Source organism: Triturus cristatus, chromosome 4_2 (assembly GCF_964204655.1).
Source record: "Triturus cristatus chromosome 4_2, aTriCri1.1, whole genome shotgun sequence".
In the NCBI taxonomy this organism is placed as follows: domain Eukaryota; kingdom Metazoa; phylum Chordata; class Amphibia; order Caudata; family Salamandridae; genus Triturus; species Triturus cristatus.
This window is the reverse complement of record NC_140586.1, coordinates 345,599,458-345,623,204: the sequence shown is the minus strand read 5'-3', so window position 1 is coordinate 345,623,204 and position 23,747 is coordinate 345,599,458. Positions and strand designations below refer to the sequence as shown.

Below are 23,747 nucleotides of genomic sequence, written 5' to 3'. Positions count from 1 at the left end.
GCATTTATCGGCGGTCGTACACTAACAATCTAACATAAATACTGCAAACAATATTTGTCATGGTTAACACACTACCTTTTAAAAAGGGATAGATTAATTGAAATGTGAGACTCTAGATCACATCAGCTGTCAGTTGATCATACAAGAATCCATTACTTTTTCAGTGATCTTAAACCCTGAACCTCTATCATCTCTTCGGCCGTTCACAGAACCAGCAGACTCCAGTAAGCTGGTGGCACTGATCTGCATGTGAAATTTTTATCAGTCAGCTTCATTTATCACCCCTGTACTACATCTCATTCACCCAGACTAGGAGGGCCAGGAAAGTTAAACCCAGCAAAGACAGAATTTTAACTCAGCTCCAGCAACATGGACCATTTTGAAGCCCAATCATGACCCTCTGCCACGAAGCTAGAAAGATTCACACTCCAGCTTACGCCAAATCTCAAGGTATCCATCTCAAAAGCATTCTATCCTTTATTAACATTTTGCATGCTCTCTGCCCAGGGCCTACAGGGGGTGTCATTTCACTTTTGCTACATGAGCTAAAGTTCCCATTTCAGGATAGAGCTATAACAAGACACTGCTGGTCTACAAACAGAGATAGTAGGAAGCATCTTCCATGATTCTGATTGTTAGTTATTCCCATGAATGTGTATCAATCTCTCCCTTAGCAAGAAACTGGTTGATGTGCTATGAGCCAGTAATGTTGAAGTGAAGTGAGTACCAAGCTACATTGAAGAAAAGAAAAAGTAATGGATGGAAGTCTTGAATTTGTCCAAGCAACTGGTAATTAATTATGGCTGAATGAGGCTCTGTTGTTTTTTGCCCAACATGCTACCTCAGACAGAAAGCAGCCATAGGCATATCAGCCTTGGTCCTGCTCCAATAAGAACAGTCCAGGCTGTACTGCCAGGCCAGGTTCCATCTGAACAGGAACAAAGGTAACCCTAGACTGTTTGTGGCCCACACTTTCTTAGGCTGCAACTTGAGTCCAATGGTACAGTGAGCTTAGGACCCATGTTTGGACATACCCCTTACACTTTTGGTGGATGGGTGGTGTGTACCAGTCAGGGAACCCACCAGAGGCTGGTTGTTTTTCTGGGGGCATCTCTAAGATGACCTCTGAGGGCCTAGTTCATTGAATCCCAAACTTGCGTCAATGTGAGGTTAATGTGCTGAGAAGTTTGATACCAAGCTTCCCAGTTTTAAGTAAAGCCATTATGGTGCTGTGGAGTTCGCAATGACAAACTCCCTGCACCATATACGCTTAATGGTATTACTGCACCAACAATGTCTAAGAATTGGCTAAGACTATGTAGGGGTACAGGGCTCATGCACCTGTACCCTCACCACTGGTATACTGCACCCAGCTAAAGGGGTGGCTGACCTATGCCAGGGCAGTGAGTTGTAGGCATGGCACACGGGGATGTGTGCCATGTCAACTCTTCACTTTGCTCTGCACCAAAATACGCAGCCTGCAATGGCAGTGTGTGTGTGTAAAGGTGCAGGGCCTCTAAGGGTGGCACAATACGTTCTGCAGCCCTTAGAGGCCTTCCCAGGCCACAGTGACCTTGGTACCCATGGTTACTTTTACCAGGGACTGACATGTGGCCAGAGAGGTGCCAATTGTGCTCGAGTGGATTAGTGGTAACACTACATTTTCCCAAGGGGAGATTTGATTTTACTGTTGTATAATGATGCTCCGTGCCCTTGTTCTGTGAGGCCCCCTCTCTATATTATTCCTGCTCCAACAGGAATAGTCCTGACTCAAGTGCCAGGATAAGTCCCCTATAAATAGGAACATAGGTGACCCCAGAGCCTCTGGGTGACATTATTGATATCCCTGGCATACTAGCAGCCCATCCTTGACATATAATAGACATTCCTAACAATCCCCTAGCTAGAACGTCCTTAATAGTGTTACATATTTGGACATTCTTACAACCATTCAGGCTATTCTTTTCATGATAGTAGCCCATCCTTGACATATTATAGATAGTCTTTGTGCCATTTTGACTATTCTTTGTACAAGAGAGGCACATCCTTGACACCTGATGACATTTTGGTCATGGCTGACATAACACTGACCCCCTACTTAAAACATATTATAGGCATTCTTCTTATCCCTCTCAGAATTGTGCACTATCCGTGGCATATTGATGCCATTCTCCACAACATTCTTGCAATCCTTGAAATGTTGTGGGAATTCTTGAGGAAATTATGGGCAGGCCTGTTTTAAAGGTGACCCATAATTGACAGTGTTTCTATTCTTTTTTTTTTTTTTTTTTTTTTTTTTGAAAACCTTTATTGACATTTTAATCAATTACACATATGGGCCTACAACCCCCGGGGCCGGCCGCTAAACAGTCAGAAGAACTGAAAGCAGGTCTATCACAGTCAGTACCCCGGGGAGCAAAATCTCGACGCTAGCATACTCTCAGTCTCTGAACAGCTCAAGTAGGAGACCAGGATAATAAAGGTTTACATTTTATAATAGAAAAGGATGGAAGGATCAGGTGCCAAACAGTTTCCCAGCAGCGAAAAATGGCAGGCAGAACGATGAACGTCAACAATATACAGCAGTCTATCTTAGCAATGGCGCTGAAACAGGAAGTTCAGGATGTGGAGAAATGACACGGCCATTTGCGCCTGCAACCCCCTGCCCCAAGACCCAGGAAACTCCACGGAAATTATGGCACTCCGGAAACAGCAGTGATTAACAACAAAGGAGTTCTACCATGCTGATCCCAGAAAAAGACAAAGAAGAATAAGAGAAGAAAAAGAGGCCATAGAAAAAGGAGGTGAAAGACTAAAGAATCCCCCCCCCCAACCCCCCACCCTGCACCTCTGCAGATGAGTACGGCCCCCCCCCCCCAGCAGTGTGCCTGTCGCCCCGGAACCAGACCCGAAATATAGAAGAAACAGAGAAAAGGAGTGGGAAAAGAGCCCCCACCAGACGGGGGGGTAGAGAGAGTATTAATAAACTGGAGGAGGGCCTGCAAAACACGCCCCCGGCTTCTCCCTCCCGCACCATACGTTTTCCCATAAAGCATACAATAAAGAACACAAAATCGACCCTGTCAAAGAGGAGTAAGGAGCATTACGCACTTGGTACACTAACAGTTATGCCGTGAGAGCACACAACTCCCGAGCCCGCCCGCCTAGTAGGTGACCACCTCTGAAGGGTCAGCCTCATCCTTGGCCACTCTTTGCAAACCCACCCATGCATACCCCTCGTCCCAGTGCCATGTCCAATGTTACCAGGAAGAGAAATGTCCAATAAAACTCAGGAAGCGACACACACAGGTAGGGTAGAGGGCTCTGAAGATCGACACAGTCAGCTCTATGGAGGATCGTCTTTCCCAGTGCCGAGCCAGGATTTACACTGCACACCAGGCCCAGGAAGGCGGAATCAGCCAGGGCGGGCGACCGTAGCCTGGATGTTGCCTGGGTCCTCGGAGGCCGCGCACGGGACAAGGCCACCACCCCCCACTCAGGTCCGAAACCTCCAGAGCAGACCAGATCCACAGCCAGCTGATCGCACGTTAACATACTGTCCGGAGAGTCCAGGCGTGCACTATTCACCGGGGCGGCCACGACACTGTCCCCCCGTGCGCGGCGTAAGAAGTCCCAGTGTACCTGGGGGTAGGCAGGCGGCAACTGTTCCGACGCTGATGTCACTCCATCGAGCTTGCTCCCCAACACCCAGGCGCCGTGAATCAAGGTGGAGTGAAGGGCACCGAGAGCCTCGAGAAGGTCACCGTACCCCAGTACAGCTCCCGGCGCTCGCTCCGCTACGTTCCTCAGAGTCGCACCCTCCCAATCCTGCTGCAACCCAGTGTACAGGATGGTGGACTCTGGCCTACCAAAATGGCCGCTGGGTAGGTCCATCCCGGATCGGGACCGGGACTCAGACACAAGCGCCTCGGGTTCCATGGCACTGGTAACAGGGTCCCGAGGGCAGGCAAACAATGTGTCCGGTGTGTGGTCACGGGCCACAGTCGTCCCCACCACGGACCAGCGCCCGCGAAAATCCGGGAGCAGCCCGCAAGAATCGGGGCAAGTTACGGGCGGCGTCTGGGCAGCTCACCGGCGAAGGCTGAAGCAATCACCGGAGAGTCTTGGAGTTGCCACCTCGGGCACGCACGCGTTCAGCTACGCTTAGTGGTAGGAGCGACCACGGCGAAGCGCAGTCCGGCATTCGCACCACTCCGGTAGTCCGACCCCACCCAGTCACCAAAGGCCGCTGTTGTTGCACTGCCGCCCGGCCACGGCGTCCACTCGAGGTCCCGGCTCCAGGGCTGCACAGGCCGCAAACTTCAGACGGACATTTCTCCGGCGGTACCGCTGCCAGAAACTTCGGGGTCACACGGCCAGTTGCCGCTCGCGTTCACCAACACGGGTAGATAGCGCAGGCTAAGGATCTCGTGCAGGATATCTGTGCGGGGTGCGGAGGTTCACGGAGCCGGGAGCCTACGCTGCCGTCCCGGTCGCCATCTTGGCTCCTCCTCCAGTGTTTCTATTCTTGACCACTTTCTTGCTAACCCTGTCATAATTGTGCAGTTTCATTTTATATTATGGGTGTATTTCACATAATTGTGGCTATTTGTTACAAAATGGTAGCCCTGGCATAATGATGTCTAGTTTTGATTATTTTTTTTGTTTAATCTGTTTATTGAATTTCGACATATATGACATGCAATACAACCATGCATAATATTTGCGGGACAAGTAAACATTAACAGCGGTCAAATTGTTCAGAGCAGCATACCAAAAAATATACCAGAAGATGGGTGTTCTGTCCGAGTCCATACGACATAGGGATTCATATCCAGTGCAACAAAATACTTCATATCCATCATGGTCTGTTGCTAGTACCACAAATAATCAAATAACAGGTGCTCCACATGTATCTCAGCAATGACTCCAATCCACCCTTTCGCACCGTCAGGGTTGGTGATCAAACTTCTGTATCTAAAACAGTAAAGCTTTTAAGAACAAATCATAAAGAAAAAGAAGGAAGAGCAGGGTAAGTTAAGATATAGGGGGTGATCCATTCCTGCTACAATAATGCCAGTTTGATAGAATTAGATGTGTCAGCTTTGGTATCATACCACTACATGCTGGGTCAATTTGCATGTTAATGACGCGTGTTCCAGACTACCCTGATTCTATGGCGTACTACGACCCATGCGCAAACTAGATTCGTTGATATTAGGAATGTCTGTGTGGCCATCTGGGGTTATTGCTACTTGTAGCATTGTCAGGATTGTATTCTAGGCTGGGGTAATTGCATAGCCCATGCGTGTCCTCCCTTAGCAAAGAAACAGCTTCAGCCTTAGCCCAGTACAGCATAGATTGTGTCCAGGCTCTAGGCCGCGGAAGATCTTTGGTTTTCCATCGACGTGTGATGAGCCTGTTGGTCACCGCTAGTTCCAGGTCTAAGAAGCCAGAAGAGGCCTGGTGTCTCTTATCTCTAGGAAGTATTCCTGTGATGCAAGCCTGCCACGTGCTTGGTAAGGCTCTGTCTGTGCTTGTGATCCACAGTTGAATCACACCGTGCCAGTATTCTTCCAATCTGGGGGCATGACCACAACATATAGAGAAGATCTGCGTCTACAAGTTTGCAGCGTGGGCAACAAGCATCCATTCTATTAAAGTACCTATTATTTTGATCTCGGGTAAGATATGCTCTATGAACTATACAGAATTGAATCAACCTTAATCTTGCATTTCTAGGAATGAATCTAGCATGGACCATTCTTTGTGTGTACAGGGTCATGTCAGATCTGCCTCGCATCTATTACGCAATGGTGTTAAATCACTCATAGTATGTTCGCGTATGGAGTCTGCAAACCACTTTATTAGGTACCGACCCGTGCCCATCATATGTATATACTGCATCAGGAGATGTGTCGGGAGTTCCTGTGATATAGTGCCCCAGTGAGGTCCCAACTTGGCTAACAAGAGGCGTGATTTAGGAATTGCCCAGGAGGAACACCCCCCTCTTCAGTCAAAGAAAGGAAGGTCCGCAGTGCACCACCCATATGCAAGTCTCCCAACGTATTTATATCAGCGTCATGCCAATCCGTGAGTTCTGTCGCTCTAACTTTGCCCCCCTCTTTCAGCATCCCTAGTAATGGGAATGTGGGCGCATATGGGGTGACATGTCTAGTAAGATGCAGAGCTCTGCGGAAACATTTCTGAGCTATTTGCGCCAGGAGAGGAAGTGAAGTTTGTGATCTAGTGCAAGGATGAAAGGTAAAAAAGAGCCTGTCCAGCGTGTACGGGGACCGCATTCTGCCGTATCTGTAAGATGTAGTTCTGCTGACCATTTCACTATCCATTGTATTTGGAACGCCAAATAATAGTGTTCCATGTTAGGTAGAGCTAACCCACTTTGTGCTTGGGGTAAATATAGTTTAGCCAGCACCACCCTGCAGTGTGTATTGCTCCATATGAGGTCTCTCATTATTCCCTCTAGCAGCCGAAAAAAAGAAGCTGGTAAGTATAGCGGAAGATTAGCAAAATAATATAGCAGTCTGGGCAGCAGCATCATTTTAATAAGTGCTACCTTACCTGTAAAAGATAGGTTGAGCATTTTACAGATTATATTTGGGATCTTAAAGCTGTGATGGCTCTGGATAGATTACCATCCAGGAGGTCCCGGTTGGTATGGTAAATCCGAACACCCAAGTACTGAAACATAACAGGCTGCCAGATCACCAGTGTACCACCCACTACCAATTGAGGAGCATCTGTGTGAGGGGCAAAGGGAAATATGCATGATTTACCCTGGTTCACACCCAGTCCTGATAGCGTAGCATACAGTTTAAGTGTATCGGTGATGATCGGGGGTATCACCTGCAGATCCCTAAAATAAAGAAAGATATCAGCCGCATAAAGCGATTTTGCATGCGTTTCCTTTCCTAGCTGTATACTCCAGTGTTCTGATAATTGACGCAGGGCCAGAGGTAGGAGCAGACCACATATCTGCAAGATGGTGTGCGGAGGCCCAGCACATTCCATGTGAGTATTGTGTGGTCTGTCATGACACTGCTTTAATCGAAGGGGAGATGTAACCAGACCCCTGCATGCAGTCACATGTATAAATCGGCACAGCGCAGTAGCGTTGCCCAGTATCTATTTTGGATTCCATTGACTCCCAGGATCGCTCTGTGGCATTCAAGATGGCGTCTAATCGATCATTCGGGAGGTCTTTCTGCGCTAGTGGTTGCGTTTGGTCCATATCGATTGGGCCAGCAATTTGCGAAGAGGCCCTCAACCCGCTCCTTTAGTGCGACCCATCTGTCTGGCTACACCCTCCAGTGCACACCAGTGGTCTCAGAGCTCCCGGGAGGAGAGAACAGCTTAGTTGGCGGGCCCTGTGACTCACCGTGTCATGCCACCCAGTAGGAGCGACACAATAAGCCCACTGTGAGCCCATTGTGTTGGTGGGCAATAATGTTCTGGGTCTCCCGCGTATCCTCCTTGTGACACCAATCCAGCGTCTGCTGACAAGTGCCCAATATTCCCCCACTGAGCGATGAATGAACAGCAGCCCTCTTTTCCAGCACACCGCAGACTTGTCTGTTGGTACCTTTTCCAGGTCAAACACGTGGCAGCATGCACAAGGACGTCCACAAGCGGAGGCCTTCTCTCCTTTGCTCACGCTTGCGGTCACCTGCATTTATCCGCATTACTGTGGAAAGTAGCGTGTACTGTCTCAGACCCAGGCTGCACCCCCGATTACAGCTATTCCGACAATGAACCTCAGGCCTTCTTCCAGCAAGCCGCTGTCCCTGCGTGGATCCTCCCTGCTCACCAGAGTGCCCCCCCTTTCTCTGTTGTGCACTCACCATTCCGGTCCCGGCTCTCAATGTTACCTGCGAGCCTCCTTCAGCACCTATGCACATGGAGGCTCCAGCACACGTCGTGTCCTCAGGTAACCCCTTTGCGTTAGCGTTTTAGTTAATTGCAGGGCTGGTGAGCACTTAGGTTGATTGCGGAACTCTCTGGCAACCTCCGACTCCCCCTCAGGTCCACCAGTCAGCTTCAATGCCTGTGTTATTTTCTGCTACATCCAGTTCAAGCAGGCCCAGGCCTGGGCGTCACCCAGAGTCGCTCGCCGGTGCTTGCTTCACCACCACTCAACTGCACATGTATCTCACAGGGTCCGCCATCCCCCATATTAGTTAAAGTGGTTGCAAGGCCCATCAGCGACCACCGTGCCCTTTCCCACGGAACTTCAATCAGCGCACGCCTGCATCCGTGTCGCTTCTCCTGCCGCAATCCACTGCTTGCAGCAAAGCGCTGCCCGTCTTCTTTCTCCACAGGCAACGTAGACTACAGCATTCTCTACTGCTCACCTCGGCTGCATGGCAGCGCCGCTCGCATCACCTCCTCCGTAGATCTGGGCTGGGCCGGGCCCAAGCCCGGGCCGCTCTCGAGGCCGCAGACGACTCCTCAAGTCGCTGCGCCACACGTCCTGCTCCGTACTGGGCGGCGCTGTTTTACGACCTCCAATTCTTCCTCTTGCTGCTGCAGAGTGGAAAGATGCATGCCTCCAATAAGCTAAGAAAAGTCTTCCATAGATCTTGATACGCCACATCTTGCTGTGCCAACGGGAAGGAAAGTCTCTCCATCCCAAAGATATGCCAGAGCCTATGCACCCAATTTAATCTAGTTGGTATCTTCTCTGACCCCCAAAGTGCTAGTATGGATTGAAGTCCTGCACCCAAAACTAGTACTGTGTGCCTCCTTCTTCTAGAGCATAGCGGGAATGTGTGTGGGTTAGGGAGGCCAAGTATAGTGAAGGTAGGAAATCTTTGCAACTGGTTGTCGAAGTGTTTATCGATATCACTTATTACCTCATATCAAAATTGCGATAACTTAGGACACTCCCACAGTTATTGCAACAATGGTCCCAGTGAGCCACATCCCCTCAAGCACCTATCACTTTGTTCTGGTTGTATCCGATGTAATCTCTCAGGCGTAAGGTACAAATATGAGACTATTTTTGGTGCAGTCTCAATACTGGCCATATATGATGCCACATGTCGTGTTCTATGAAAAACATCTAGCCATTCCTTTGACGAAAGCGGTCTGCCCATCTTTTTCTCCCACTTAAGCTGAGAGGGTGCTTTTAAGTTCTCCGCCTCCCCTCTAAGATGCACATATAGTTCTGTAATCAAGGCACGATCTGTGGCTTTGCGAATCAGCCATTTCTCAAATGAGGTTAGGGGGCAACGTGCTGCATCCCTTATCGTGGGCTGTGACAGCCAATGGCTGATCTGGGTGTATCTGTATCTTTCTGTCTCGCGTATGTTCCTATCCCTCTGAAGGTCATCTGGGGGTATAAGGCCCTCTTCATCAAAACAATGGGCAATGGAATGGCAATCCTGCCCCAGCCAAGCCACAAACCCGTGATATCTAATTCTGGGGGGAACTCTCCATTCCCAACCACTGGAGTAAGTGAGGAGGGGAAGGAAGTCAAGTCTTTGGAAGTAGCCATCGTATCCCATGCCTGTAAGGTAGAAGATGTAATCACAGAAAGGTAGAGATTAGTGGGACGGTGTGGGCATGTCAAAAATGGAATCTTCCAGAGGTCCGTGCCGGCCAGGGCCTTATCCATAAAGAGCCACTGCTTTTCTGACTCCGGCCTCTACCACTCCACCAGGAACGTAGGTTGGGCTGCTCTATAATACTGAAGCAGGCACCGGACACCGAACCATCCACGCGACGTATGTTCCCAACTACGCTCCTGGCTCAGTCGGTGTCTCTTACCAGCCCAAATGAACTGTTGCATTTTGCTGTGCAATTGACCCAACATTCCCTTTGGAGGCTGTATTGGGAGGGTCTGAAACAGATATAATATTTTGGGTAATATTGTCATTTTAACAGCAGCAATCCTCCCAAGCCATGACAATGGGTATAGTTTCCAGAGCGACAAATCCCCCCTCACTCTCCGCAGTAAGTCTTGGTAATTCAATCTCGATACCTCCTAAATCGTCGGGGCAATTTGTAGACCCAGATAGGAATTAGGTTGTGGGGCCTAAGTAATGGGGAATGCCTCGGATATACCCTCACTGGTTTCGGGAGCAACTGTCAAGTCCAATGCCTGGGATTTAGAGATATTTATATGGAAACCGGAGACTTCTCCAAATTGTTGAGCTTCATCCAAGACGTCCAGGAGAGACCTTGCTGGTTCCCCTAAAGCCACCAGTATGTCATCTGCATAAAGGGTGATTAGATGCTCCTCCCCACCGAAGTTAACTCCCTTTACCCCTGGGTTATCCCTTGCTCTCTGGGAAAATTGCTCCATATACCGTGCAAACAGGAGGGGAGACAAATGGCATCCCTGGCGAGTGCCCCGCCTAATCGGGAAGCGTTGTGAATTGTGTCCATTTACCCTAACCAAGGCCACTGGAGAATCATAACCAATCAGCAACCACGCTCAGACTCTCTGTCCCAGGCCACATTGAGCCAAGTGTTCTATAAGATAGGGCCAGTGGACCCAATCAAAGGCCTTCTCCGCGTCTATGGATAGTAACATAGCTTCGCCCTTCTTATGAATCATCCTGCCTATTAAGTGGAGGATCCTTTTCGTGTTGTCTGCACACTGCTTGGATGGAATAAACCCCACTTGATCTGGCTCAACTAATCCTGGCATCAACGGCCCCAGACAGGTCGCTAATATACCCGTTAGCATATTCCAATCGACATTTAGGAGTGAAATAGGTCTATAAGACGACACACTGATGTTTGTTTAGCTATCACCGTAATAAAAGCTTCCACCATCTATGGTGGCAGAGCGCCTGGGCCCTTAATTGACTTATAAACTGTAGCTAGGATTGGAGCCAATTCTTTACAAAAGATTTTATAAAAAGCCGCCGGGAAACTGTCTGGCCCAGGGGACTTGAGCCTTGGAGCTATTGATGTATTCTCTAAATGGCCTGTCATCAAAATTGTAGAGAAAGTAGATACCGATGCTGTTTTATCTTTTTTGGATGAAACTTTCACTGAGGAGGGCTTACCTGTTTGTCTTATTACTGATAATGGCGTACAATTTCTCTCTAGCAAAGCTAAATCAAAGTGCTCAAGAGACCACACACATGCCAATGTTTCTCTTTCTATTGTAGAATATTTTTCTTCTGCAGGTGTGAGTGCTCTTGACGCATGAGCAATGATGCATTCCTTGCCAGAACTGGACTTTTGTGTCAGGACTGCCTCTAAGCCTTTTGAACTGCCATCGGTGGTAACAATGCATGAAAGTGATGGGTCAAAGCCTGAAAGAGCAGTAGCTGCACACAATGCTTTCTTGACATCCACAAATTCTGTTTCACAATCTTTAGACCAACAGAATTTGTTCTGGTTTTTAATTAATTGTCTAATATTGAAAATACGAGAAATTTGGTACATACCTTGAATAGAACTCCGTAAGACCTAAAAAAGACCTTAAATCATCTTTAGATTTAGGATGGGGAGCAGATTGTATAGCCTCAACCAAATCAGTTTTGGGTTTAATTCCTTCTTCACACAGTTCAAGTCCTACCTACACGAAGGAATGAAAGACGTAGCCGCGTGGATGATGAACAGCCGCCTGAAACTGAATTCAGACAAGACGGAAGTCCTCATCCTGGGATCTTCGCCCTCCGCCTGGGACAACTCCTGGTGGCCCCCTGCCCTGGGTAGCACACCCAAACCAACAGACCACGCACGCAACCTGGGCTTCATTCTCGACTCCTCCCTCTCCATGACCAGACAAGTCAACGCCGTCTCCTCATCATGCTTCAACATCCTACGCATGCTACGTAAGATCTTCCGGTGGATCCCCACCGAAACCAGGAAGACGGTCACCCAGGCCCTCGTCACCAGCCGACTGGACTACGGCAACTCCCTCTACGCCGGAACCACAGCCAAACTCCAGAAAAGACTACAGCGCATTCAGAACGCCTCAGCACGCCTCATCCTGGACATTCCCTGACACAGCCACATCTCCGCACACCTGAGAAACCTGCACTGGCTCTCTGTCAACAAGAGAATCACGTTCCGACTCCTCACCCACGCACACAAAGCTCTCCACAACCAAGGCCCTAGATACCTAAACGACCGACTGACCTTCTACACCCCCACCCGCCAGCTTCGATCGACCAGCCGCGCCCTCGCCGCCGTCCCCCGCATCCGAAGAGCCACTACGGGAGGAAGATCCTTCTCCTACCTGGCTGCCAAGACGTGGAAATCCCTCCCCACCCACCTCCGCCTGACCCAAGACCACCTTGCCTTCAGGAAGCAACTCAAGACCTGGCTATTCGAGCAGTAGCGGACCCCCCTCCCCCAAGCGCCTTGAGACCCTCCGGGTGAGTAGCGCGCTATACAAATGCTTTGATTGATTGATTGGTTACAGATTTCACTCCAAATTTGCATTTTGAGTGTTTTATTGTCAAACCGTGATCCGACAGTACCTTAAGAAAATTTTCTAAAGCTGACAAATGTTCTTGTGTATCACCTCCAAAAACAAGTATATCATCCTGAAAACAGATTGCGTTATTGCAATTTTTCAAAATGTCTTGCATGACACGTTGAAAAATAGCTGCGGCGGAGGCTAATCCGAAAGGCATTCTATTATACCTGAAGCACCCAAAAGGGGTGATAAATGCAGTGTAGTCTTTGCTGTTTTCGTGTAGCTCAATCTGGTGATAAGCTGCAGATAAATCAATAGTTGAATTTTTTTTAGCTCCTCCAACACTAGTTAACTTTTCAGAAATGCGTGGTAACGGGAATTGATCAATGATGATATTATTATTCAAATGGCGTAAATCAATGCATAACCTAATTTTGCCATTGGCACGTTTGGCTACTACAATGGGTGAAACCCATTCTGAGGATTCAATCCTCTCAATGACGCCTTACTTAACTAAAGAATCACCTCATCACGCACAGCCAAAGGGATATTGCGAGCTTTGCAAATCTTAGAACAGGAGTCTTTTTTTTAAACATATTTCATGCTTGAAACCAATTAGTTTACCAATTTCAGTTCTGAAAACACTGGGAAATTTCTGTAACAAAAGATTACCAAAGCCATTAGACTCATCAATGACCATAATCGGGCTGTTGGGATTAAGAACGATATCTAACTTGCCTTGTTCAAACCAGTTTAAAACAGAAGGCCCTTTTTTTGAGACATAAAGTTTAGCAGTACAGTCTCGATTCTTGAACCTAAAAATTAGAGTACTAAACTCAATAATGTCAATCCGTTCTCCAGAATAACCCTCTGGGCTGATGTCAGGCAGTTCCAACTCACTACCTAATTTTTGTACAAACTGAGAATTCCACAACATCTCATTCACAATGGAGTAAGGTGATCCTGAAACAGCATACATTTTGGTGCTTACACCACCAATAACCATATCACATACAGGTTTCTTTTTAACAACAGTTGTCGATGTTCAGGATGGAAAGCTTAGCATCCTTAATGTTAAGAACAAAGGAACTACCATCACCACAATCTGTGTTAAATTCCTCACCACCACTATCTTCGCCCTGATCAATACACTTTACTTTGTTATTTTTACTCTTTTTGTTGCAAGCTTTAGAAAAATGGCCAACCACACCACAATTAGAACACCTTTGCTTAATAGCTGGACATAATTTATAATTGGCAAGGTGAGACTTACTGTTGCACCTGTAACACCTCAAATTTTCCTTTTGATCTTCATTTTTACTTTTGTAAGAAGTGGTAAGTGTTTTTTTTAAGATCATCCTCTTTGGAATAATTTTTTGAGTTAACTTTTGCAACAATCTCATTGTTACTACTGTTTGCTTCACCTTTGACTTGTTTGGCACTTCTACATGACATCTCAGATTTTCTTACAATGGCTAAAATGCTTTCAAGATCAGAATCGCCATTAACCCACAACCTTTCTTGGATTGTAGTATTGCTAGCATGCATTACAACTTGATCTCGGATAAGAACTTCCTGTAAAATACCAAACTTGCAATCTAAAGACAAAGTTTTCAATGCCGATACATAATTGTCAACAGATTCATTACTGAGTTGTTTCCTTTGAAAACATTTGTACCTTGAAATACCTATGCACACTTTAGGTGAACAGTAGCGATCAAAATCCGAGATGGTTTTCTCAAAAACATTACCATATCCACTGCCTTCAGTTCTAGGTAACTGATTAAACGCCTTGAGACCTTCTGGACCTAAAGAATGTAGAAATATGCCTTTTTTTCAGGTGGTTTTATCTTTCCATTAGAGTCTAGTGTTTCAATGTAATTTAAGAAATAGGCTTTCCATTCAACCCAAGGCATACAAAGTGAACTACCAGCAGACCAATAAGGTTGTGGAGGTGACATAGTATATCCTTGTGCACACATGTTCAAAAGAAGGAAAGAAAGAGAAAATAAATAAATAAATAAATAAAATAACCTCTTAACAATAGTATATCACAGGTTTTTTTTTTAAAAGAAAAAATAAAGTAGTCACCGCTGTCTGAAAAGAGGTATTCAAGTAGAAACGGTCGAATGATGTTCAGAAAGTGATGAAGCACGAAGATTCAGTACATCAGGTTTAAAAGTATCATCTAAATGAAATGTACGCGTGTAAACGAGTAGATGGCGATGTTGTACCACACTTGGCTGTGTTATGTGAGGCAAAAGGACCGAATAGTTCTTCAAATTCCGTCGAAAATTAGTCTTATATTAGCCAAGATTTGACGAAAAGAACAAGAAAAAAATATATAAGTTACCTTAAGTTTCCTTCAGAAGCTCGACACTTTAAATCAGCATGAAAACATTTTCTGCGTTGAAAAGACGTGACATCTGAATGAACTAAGTGTCAGAAGAAAATGGCTGCTAGACGTATTACGTAGGACGTAAGGGCCGGAAAACTACATCACCAATGCAGTCAGGAAGAACAGACCTGCCGGGAACTACACTGGAGGAGTTGGAACGAAGATGAAGAATCCGAGGAGAATCAGGTGAGTGAATCGTTGGTTATGTTTGAAATATAACAAGTTGAAAGATGATTGCCATGACAAATGCTCTGCACTCCCAAACAGCTGAATGCTTGAACTGGCAGAAGCTCCGCACCTTCGAAATAGACCCCAAATACCTCACGTAGAAACAGCACCTCTCTCTTATGGCACGTCCAATCTCCGAATTAAGGCAGTTCCCAGGCAGCAAAAAACAAATGGAAACTCTACACTCCAATGAAATCACAATAAGCTGTTAAAAGCTTACCGAAATAGAATTTAAAAAAATCACACGAAGTGACGAGTATCCACTGTTTAGCGTAGCAAAGTCTTGAAGGAAAGCAAAATAATAAAAAAATACTTTTCAATGAAGCAGACAAAAAAGATGTGTTACGTTTGTATTTAACATGTTTTCCTCGTGCTTGCATACACAAGCTTGTATGCTTGTTATTTTATAAGCCTTGATTCGTGGCACGAACAGTATGTTCCAGAATAGAACATATGATCGGTCCTGGAATCAAGACTGGCAGTTGTTTTGAGCCAGCCGGAGCCTTAAGTCCTGTAACCTGTGGTGCTTCCTTTTTATTTGGATTAAACTTCTTTGAAATATAATCCTGAGTTATGAATCCTTCATAACAGGCTATCGCGGATATTACTTCCTCTACCCCTATGGGTACATCAAGGGCCTCTGTTTGCTGTTCCGATAGGGTCTCGATGTTAGCACCCCCTAATTAGCTGTCAATGTTGGAGGTCAAGCACTTCTGAGGGCTGTAGAGAGCTGCATAATACGATCTAAACTTCTCCGCCACCTGATCATCCCCAGTTAATAAAGTACCATTGTCTTCTCTCAGTGTGGTAATTGCATGGGGCTGCCGGAGGCCCTTAAGTTTATATGCTAGTAACCTACCACACTTGTTACCTCAAATATAAAATGAAGGCCTAAGGCATAGCAGGGCATATTCTGCATTGTCTAAGGCAAGTTCTGCCAGTTGTTTCCTAGCTACTTCCAACTGCCTCCACACTCTAGGCGTCCCCGTACGGTGGTGGACCCACTCCAGCTCTCATACTTGTAGTTGAAGGAGTACACGTTTTTCGCCTCGCATCATATTATCTCCTGTTGAAATGCTAATAAACTCCCCCCATATAACTGCCTTCAACGCTTCCCAAACTATAGCTGGTTTCACCTCGGAAGTATCCTTAATTTGCATATAATTTCCGATAGCCCTTCTAATCTGCTCCACAACTTCTTTCCTACAGAGCAAACCCTCCCACAATCTCCACCGACATGACCTATCTCCTACTCTAGGGAGGGATATTGCCAGGAGAATTGCGGAGTGGTCAGACAGAGTCCATTGTTCTATCTCTGGCATCTCTAGGGCATTAAGTATCATGCAGGTCCCCAGAAATTAGACCAGTCTAGCATACGATTAAATGCGCGTGAGAATAAGTGTAGTCTCTCGTACTCGGACGTTTGACCCTCCATAAATCATTCATCCCCAACTCCAGTAGCCATTGTGCCCCTTCTCGTGATATTGTCACCATTCCGCCAAATCTCTGTACTGAACGATCTAACTCACTGTGCATTACTAAGTTAAAATAACCCCTGAGGATCACCCCCTGTTCTTATGTAGCCATAATATCCGCTAGAGCGCCCTGTGGAAATCTTTCCTGACCTTCGTTTGGAGCCTAGATCGAGCCCACCACCACTGTCTGCGCGCCCATTTGCACCTGATATCAACCGGCCTTTTATCGCTGCTATCTTTGCTTCTACTTTCCCTGGAATAGAACGTGCAAAGAGTATAGCAACCCCGGCTGTTTTAGGAGGTATAGAAGAAAAAAACTGTTGAGGGAAGGCCCTGGACCTCAACCTGTGCCACTTCCTGGGGAGTAAATGTGTTTCTTAGAGAAGGCAGATATCTGCTTGAGACCTTTCCAATTAGGAGAAAATGGCCCTTCTCCTCACCGGATTATTAAGCCCCTTAACGTTAAGCGTCACCACCTTCAGCCATTCCATTATAAGAGATCAAGAATCACCATGCAGCTTTGTGTCCTCCTCCCACTCCCGTTACCAATCGTGTCCCGTATCTCCTCCCAGACCAAGGTCCCAATGTCTTCACACGTGGAGTTAAAAATAGAAGCAAAAATAGCAACCAGAAACATTCCCCCCCAAAGAACAAAAAACAGTAAGTGTCCCTGAAGTATAGGAAGAGCCAGCAGGCCCAACCCCAGTCCAGTGGATAAGTATCATTGGGAGACTCAGCCATCACCCTCCAGACTCGCCCCCATCCCCCCGAACCACTCGGGCACCTCATTAACCTTGTGCGCTCAGGCAGGGCACTGCGAGCTTGAGTCTTACGAAAGCTTGTCCAACAGGGCTCTCCTCTCGGATGCAGTTTGAGTCTGGTCTGGAGATTCCCCATCTGGAAGCCACCCTTCTCCACCACATGTATCCCTCCATTCGCTCATTCTGCTTTTCTGCACCGGGTTTCCCTTTATGTTGAATGTCTATCTGTAACAACGTACAGGCCTCCGTCAGGGATCATAAATGATGCACTCGGACCTGCCAGCGAAAAATTTGCCAAAATGGGTGGCCCCACGAGTAAGGGATCTTCTGCTCATTCAGAAAGGCTGTTACCGGTCTGAACTCCCCCCGCTTAAGAAGAGTGGACGCAGGTAGATCTTGAAAGAACTGCATCTGGTTACCCTGAAAAGTCACTTGGGGGGTTGTTTTGGCTTCTCGCAAAATTCTTTCTATGAGGGGAAAACTATGGACACAAGTCAAGATGACTGCTGGCTGTGCCTGCCCCAGACCACCTTGGCCTACTCTATGTGTCCTGTCTAGGCGGATTTCTGTTGTTGAAGCGTCCCCCAGTATCTAGGCAATCAGTTCCAGGAGGTATTTCTCTATATCTCCTTACTCCGCATCACATGGCACTCCTCTAATTCGTATGTTATTCAGTGTCAAGCAATTTTCGAGATCCTATGTGTGGGACTGCAAATCGGGTTGTTGCTCATGGAGACAAATCACTCCTGTTGCAATTGCGTGATCTCTTCAGCTTGAGTTGATCCCTGCATCTCGAGAATGTCCACCCGATCTCGGAATTCTCCCATATCTTTTCTGATTGCTTGCATCTCACCTGAGAGTTTTTTTTCGGTTGTTGTAAATCATCCCTCAGTGAGGAGAACAAGGATTATAAATAGTGCTGAGTCACCGGGGCTTTCAAATCTTCCCCCGATGGTGAGGATGCTCTACTTGCTGTATTTGGAGTGTCCTCTTTTTTGCAAGGTCATTTGCATCGAGAATATCTCAAGCGTGCCCCCTTTTTGGTGCCGCACATTGCCATTTTGGCCGCTTCCTTCTTCTTTGCCTGGGCCCAGTACTCCTTTTCCTGCTCCCATGTCCGCCTTCCGACCCCTTCTCCGCTGTTGATACTGTCAGCCGTGTTCAGCCTGCTTTATTCTGACCTTTTTATGCTCCTTCCTTCACTAGAGGTCAAATAATCCGGGCTACCTAGTGTCGTCTCTCGATCCCTGGGCCATGGCGCCTCCTCCTTCCCACTCCTCTGAGGCTACGATGCACCCAAGGCTCTCTGGGTCACAATGGCCGCTCTTTGTTTCGCCGTCACGCCCCTATCTCTCACTCTTTTTACCTCTATAAGGCCAGTCTATTGCGCCCGGCTCCGTCGCAGCTCTTCCTCCCCCAGCAGGGCGGCTACAGTCCCCGTTCAACAAGGCTGTTGCGTGTGTCGCTCCTTTTCCCCTGCTGCGTCACAGTGTCCGCCAGCCCAAATTGCGAGCCAGCGGTTCGGTCAGGAGGCACGAGGCTTGCATCTCCCCTCACCAAGATTCAGGCCTCCCTGCTGCGGCAGCCGCAATCCCAAGTCGCTCAATGGCGTTCCTCCCTACCTGTTCACACCGGCCGGCGGCAGATGTTTCCAGCTCCACTTCTCTAGGCCTCTCATGTGCCGGCTCGCTCTAAACCCCCACAAAGTGGAATCTGCATCCCAGACACGACCCAGGTCCACTTCAGATGCCAAAAAAGGGGCTACATGTAGCTCTCGGCCCCCTGCATCGCACCTCTCCTTATTTTCACCTCCTTTGATGTTGCTTATACTGGTGTCGGGCGGCATCGAGACGGAGGGACCGAGCTCCAAGTCCTACTCATTTGCAATCTTGGCCACGCCCCAAAATGACTCACTGTATAAGTGGGTTAGGGGTAAAGATAAAACTAGAGACAACTGGAGTCCATAGCTCTTTGGATGTGAGCTAAATCATTAACAATTCATGATATTGTAGACCCTACTGGGTCAAAAGTCGTGAAAGGTGAGTATCAGAGGAGCACTCAAGGTACAATGTAACAAAAAGGCAAAAGAAACTAAAGGGCAGCAAACAGTCCCAGAGAGGAGTGAGCACTCTGTTACAGTCAAAGTGTTAGATCCAATTCAGATGCTTAGATGTAAACTCCTCACCACAGAAGCCCTAGTGTGGTAAGTTGCAGTCACAATTAATGAAAAGGCAGAGGGGCTTGGTTATGTCCTCACAATTGTTGGGGACGTCACACTCAGAAAAATAACTTTGCGGCAATGCAAGGCTGTTCACGAGCCCCAAAATTCTTGAGTGTGAGAGGGACAAGTGACTTTGGCACGGGTGATGGGTAGAGGAGACAGAGATATACTGAATTATGTATAGGTTATATATGTGTGTGTATATATAATTAAAGGATATGGAATATTGTGCATGCAAATCCTGTGTGAGCATAGTTTCTTACATGGTGGACTAAGCTCCTAAGCAAATTGGGAATATCTTTAATGAAATAACGTTGAAAATTATAGGCCTGGCAGGTTATGGTATCAAATTCATTGAAAAAGTCTTTAAATGGTTTATGTATTGGGCTAGATCCAAAAGTTGACTTGAGCCCACTAAGAATGAGTGTTCAGAGTGAAGCACTAATTGGTACTGGTATGATCTAGGGCACTACACTTTACTAGATTTGTTTTACTTAAAATTAACATATACTGTTATGAGAGCTGTTTTCCTTTTTCTCACTTTAAATGCATTAGAAACAGGACTTACACTAACATAAACTGTATTTACACTGTCCTCCATCTCGAATCACTGTCGACATATACCGCATAATGACTAATACTGTCGTTTTTTGTTCTATATAAAAAATTGCAAGTTAACACTGATAAATAAAGAGCGTTCCCAGAGACTTCTCCCAGCACCATACCAGGGACGTTCAAACAATCTCAGGCTATCAATGTACAACATATGAACTAGCAGGTTTTGAGAATGACTAAATTCGATATAATACTTCAATGGAAGAATACTCAAATGTATTCTGTAGCTAAGTGTTTCCTCTTACTTGTTCCTCATTGGTGTATATCATGAGAACCATGTACTTGTGTAGAAATGTAGGAAGGTCTTTGTCTAAGAAGGACGTCTCTTTCTATATACCCCTGAACCCCTAATTTCCACCTTTAGAAGGCGAATCTGTGCCGGATTCTAAATTGAACTTTACTAAGATTTTTGTACTTATGAATTGTATGCTTTGCTGCTAAAGGTATTGATGGTATATGTCATTGATATTGCCTATGAATTCCTCATGTAAATTTGAAACCATAACATGTGTCTGTCTTTCTTATATTGAACTAGATCTCAAATGTATCAGTGACGGGTCCAGTTGGGGAGCACCAAACCAGTTTCAAGTGTATCAGTGACAGGTCCAGTTGGAGAGGACCAAACATGTATCGGAACTACAACACTCATTTTTCTAGCCGTTGGCAAAGATAGGCATGATTCAAGACAGATGAACACTCTGACAGATCTGGTAGCATAGGTGATGGTTCAGATTGGATCCGACTGGTAATTGACAAACCAAATTGGCTATATAAGCGATTACTACACCTTCATGGTCCAGACGGTTCCCCCCGCCCCGAGATTCAAACTGACCCAGTCCCGACCCAATCCTGTTTTCAAGGGATTTGCATGCGCGCAAGAAGGCAAATGAATTGTGAAACAGTGTATGCTGGGAGTTGTAGTGGGCGCATTGAGGCGGAATGCATTGGACAGATTTTGAGAACAATTATTATGTGGCTTTAGTTTTTGGTTTGGTGAGAATGATAGTTATTGTGTTCTTGATTATATTCTTTGATTTCTGAAAACAACAAATTTACAGATTGTTACACGTAGAACTGAAAACAGAATTCAAAGAATTTGATAAGGGAAAAGTGGGAATGGACTTCCTAGGGCATTACACAGAGAGCGAATTACTCTACATGAGCAAGGAAGCAGCAAGAGAGAAAAAGAGGTGCATGCAAAGATAGAAAAAGGTGGCGGATGTGTGCGCAGTTGACGAAACTCAGCTAAAGAAGTTGCAGAACAATGTTAGGGTGACGACGAGTGAGAAGGAGTTAAAATTGTTGAAGTTGATAGGATTACAGACTCATGTAAGGGAAATTATTGAGAACATTAGGCAATGGAGTGAGACTGAAAAATTCAGGGAGCTGTGGTCCAGCAAGGAAAAGGTCAAGGTCAAATGTAAGAAAAGAGAGCGAAGGAAGATGGGGTAAGGAGCTACAGGGCAAACAGTGAAGAAGTAGCCAATGAGAGAAGTACACGGAGGAGCATACATACATGTCCTGTGGTCACAATCAGATCTTTCCAACTTACAAACTCCCTGCCACAGCTCAAAGAGAATCCTGATAAGTGGTATACACAGATGGAACAAATTGTGACCACTTGAAAGGTCTTGTGGGAACATTTGGATGTGTTCTGTGAGTTGTCAATCTCAAAAGACTTGTGGGAAGAATGTAAGAGAGCAGTTGCCAACACAAGAACTCCCCATGGTGGCAGTGACAAATGCACTTTTGCCGATAGTCAAAACTAAATATGACGAAGTCATAAAACATCTGAAGACAATGGTCCCCCAGAAAGAAATTAATTGGTTCAAGATTTTATGAACATCTTAAGAGCCGAAAAAGGCGGTGCACACATAGTCTGAGATACTAATGAAGGTGTACAGGGAGCACAGCAGCATGAACGATTTGCTTGGAGATAACATGGGAGAGCTCCTAGCCTCTTTTGTGAAGAAACTCAAGATCAGAAATCAGATTGTCTAAGGTGTCCTATGCTGGCAGAGCAAAACAGTTAACGAGATCCTGCAGTATGCTAAATATTGTAATGACATGTTTGAAGCCAAGCGAAAGGGGCTTGAGGAGAAGTGTATAATAGCCCAAGCCCAGTTATCACAGGGTGGAGGGACAATGGGATTCAAAGTTCCACCTCAAGGCCCTAAAGCAGAACTGGGTTATGGGATGACAATGCAGGGAGTTTCTGTGACATATGGTGGGAATGCCCCTGGGATGGGAATTGGTTGAGGTAATATGTCAGGAGCCAGCATACATGCCCTAAAGAAGGTTATCCCCTGCCACATTGGCAACAAGGTGAGGCATTGGAAGCGGGAGTGTTGGTCTAACCCAGAACGAGTCAGGAACAATCTCCAAGCTGCAAATCTTGGGGGGAGGCAGAGCATTCCACGATACCTAGACACCATATGTCGGCCCTGAAGATCCCAAAGTCTTCCCCTAGTCCAATGCAGGTTCCAGGTGGAAATCAACATTTTCAAATGATTAACAGAATACCCCACCACCCGGTGAGGTCTCAAAACGGTCCAGTCCCTACGATGTTTGAGACTTCTGCAGATTTTGATCAGGACCAATGACCGTGCCTGAGGGGGAAGGAGGAGTGCTTACCTGGAGCAGTCCTAGAAGTGAACCAGAGTGGACCATTTGTGAATGGAGAGGTTAACGGGCAACCTGTATCTTTCCTAATAGACGCAGGAGCCACTTGTTTGACTGTTAGAACAGTGGAGGTCCCTAACCTACCCTTCTCAGGAGAAGAAGTCCAGGTAGTAGGCATCACCCATCAACAGCGTACCAACCATATTCCTGCCCCTGTTTCAGTAAAAATAGGAGAAATCAAAGAGCAGCACCAGTTGATGGTTTGTTGATTCTAGCCCTGTAAACCTGCCAGGAAGGGATCTTCTTTGTAAACTCAAATTCATAATTTACTGCATGCAGGACAGAGTCTGAATGAGATGCAAGCAGCCAATGCAGAGTTCAAATTATAAGAGCCGGAGTCTGTCATTGGATTGCATCTGATCATTACTAAGGAGGATCTACCAATTGATTTCAGGGAAAAAGTTCAAGAGAATGTCTCTGGGATTTCACTGAGAGAGAAATTGGACTGATGAAATGTCCCAAGCCTATAAATATCACCCTCCGAGCCAATTCAGTTTTCCCTGAACCCATCCTTACAAATTTCCCCAGAAGCCATGGCAGGAATTACTCCGGTCATCAAGAGCATGATGTAACTGGGCATTTTATTAGAAGTTATTGTAAGTCCAAGTAAATCACCAATTATGACTTTACAAAAAGAGAACAAAAAGTGGAGGATAGCTCAGGATCTCTGGAAAATTAACCAAATTGTCATTCAATGCTATTGTGTGGTACTGAACCCTGCTGTAATTTTGTTTCAAATTCCATGGAGCCGAGTGGTTCAAGGTCACTGACCTCTGTCAAGCCTTCTTCTTAGTTCCTTTATTTGAAGAGAGACAGTTTCTCTTTGTGTTCTGGTTCTAAGAGAAGAACCTTGTATGGTATTGTGACGCACAAGGGTATACTGAAAGTCCACCCCATTTCAATCAGCTACTTACATTGAGGCTCTTTTAATTGCATCAAAGACAAGGAAGCTTGTAAGCAA

At 46.2% G+C, this 23,747-nt stretch overlaps 1 protein-coding gene across 1 annotated transcript in view; it reads right to left on the bottom strand.

Annotated features, from left to right (window-relative positions):
• LOC146833853 (2-5A-dependent ribonuclease-like) overlaps window positions 1-23,747 on the bottom strand; it is a 234,500-nt gene that overhangs the window by 174,700 nt on the left and 36,053 nt on the right. The gene's annotated exons all lie outside the window — the stretch shown is intronic.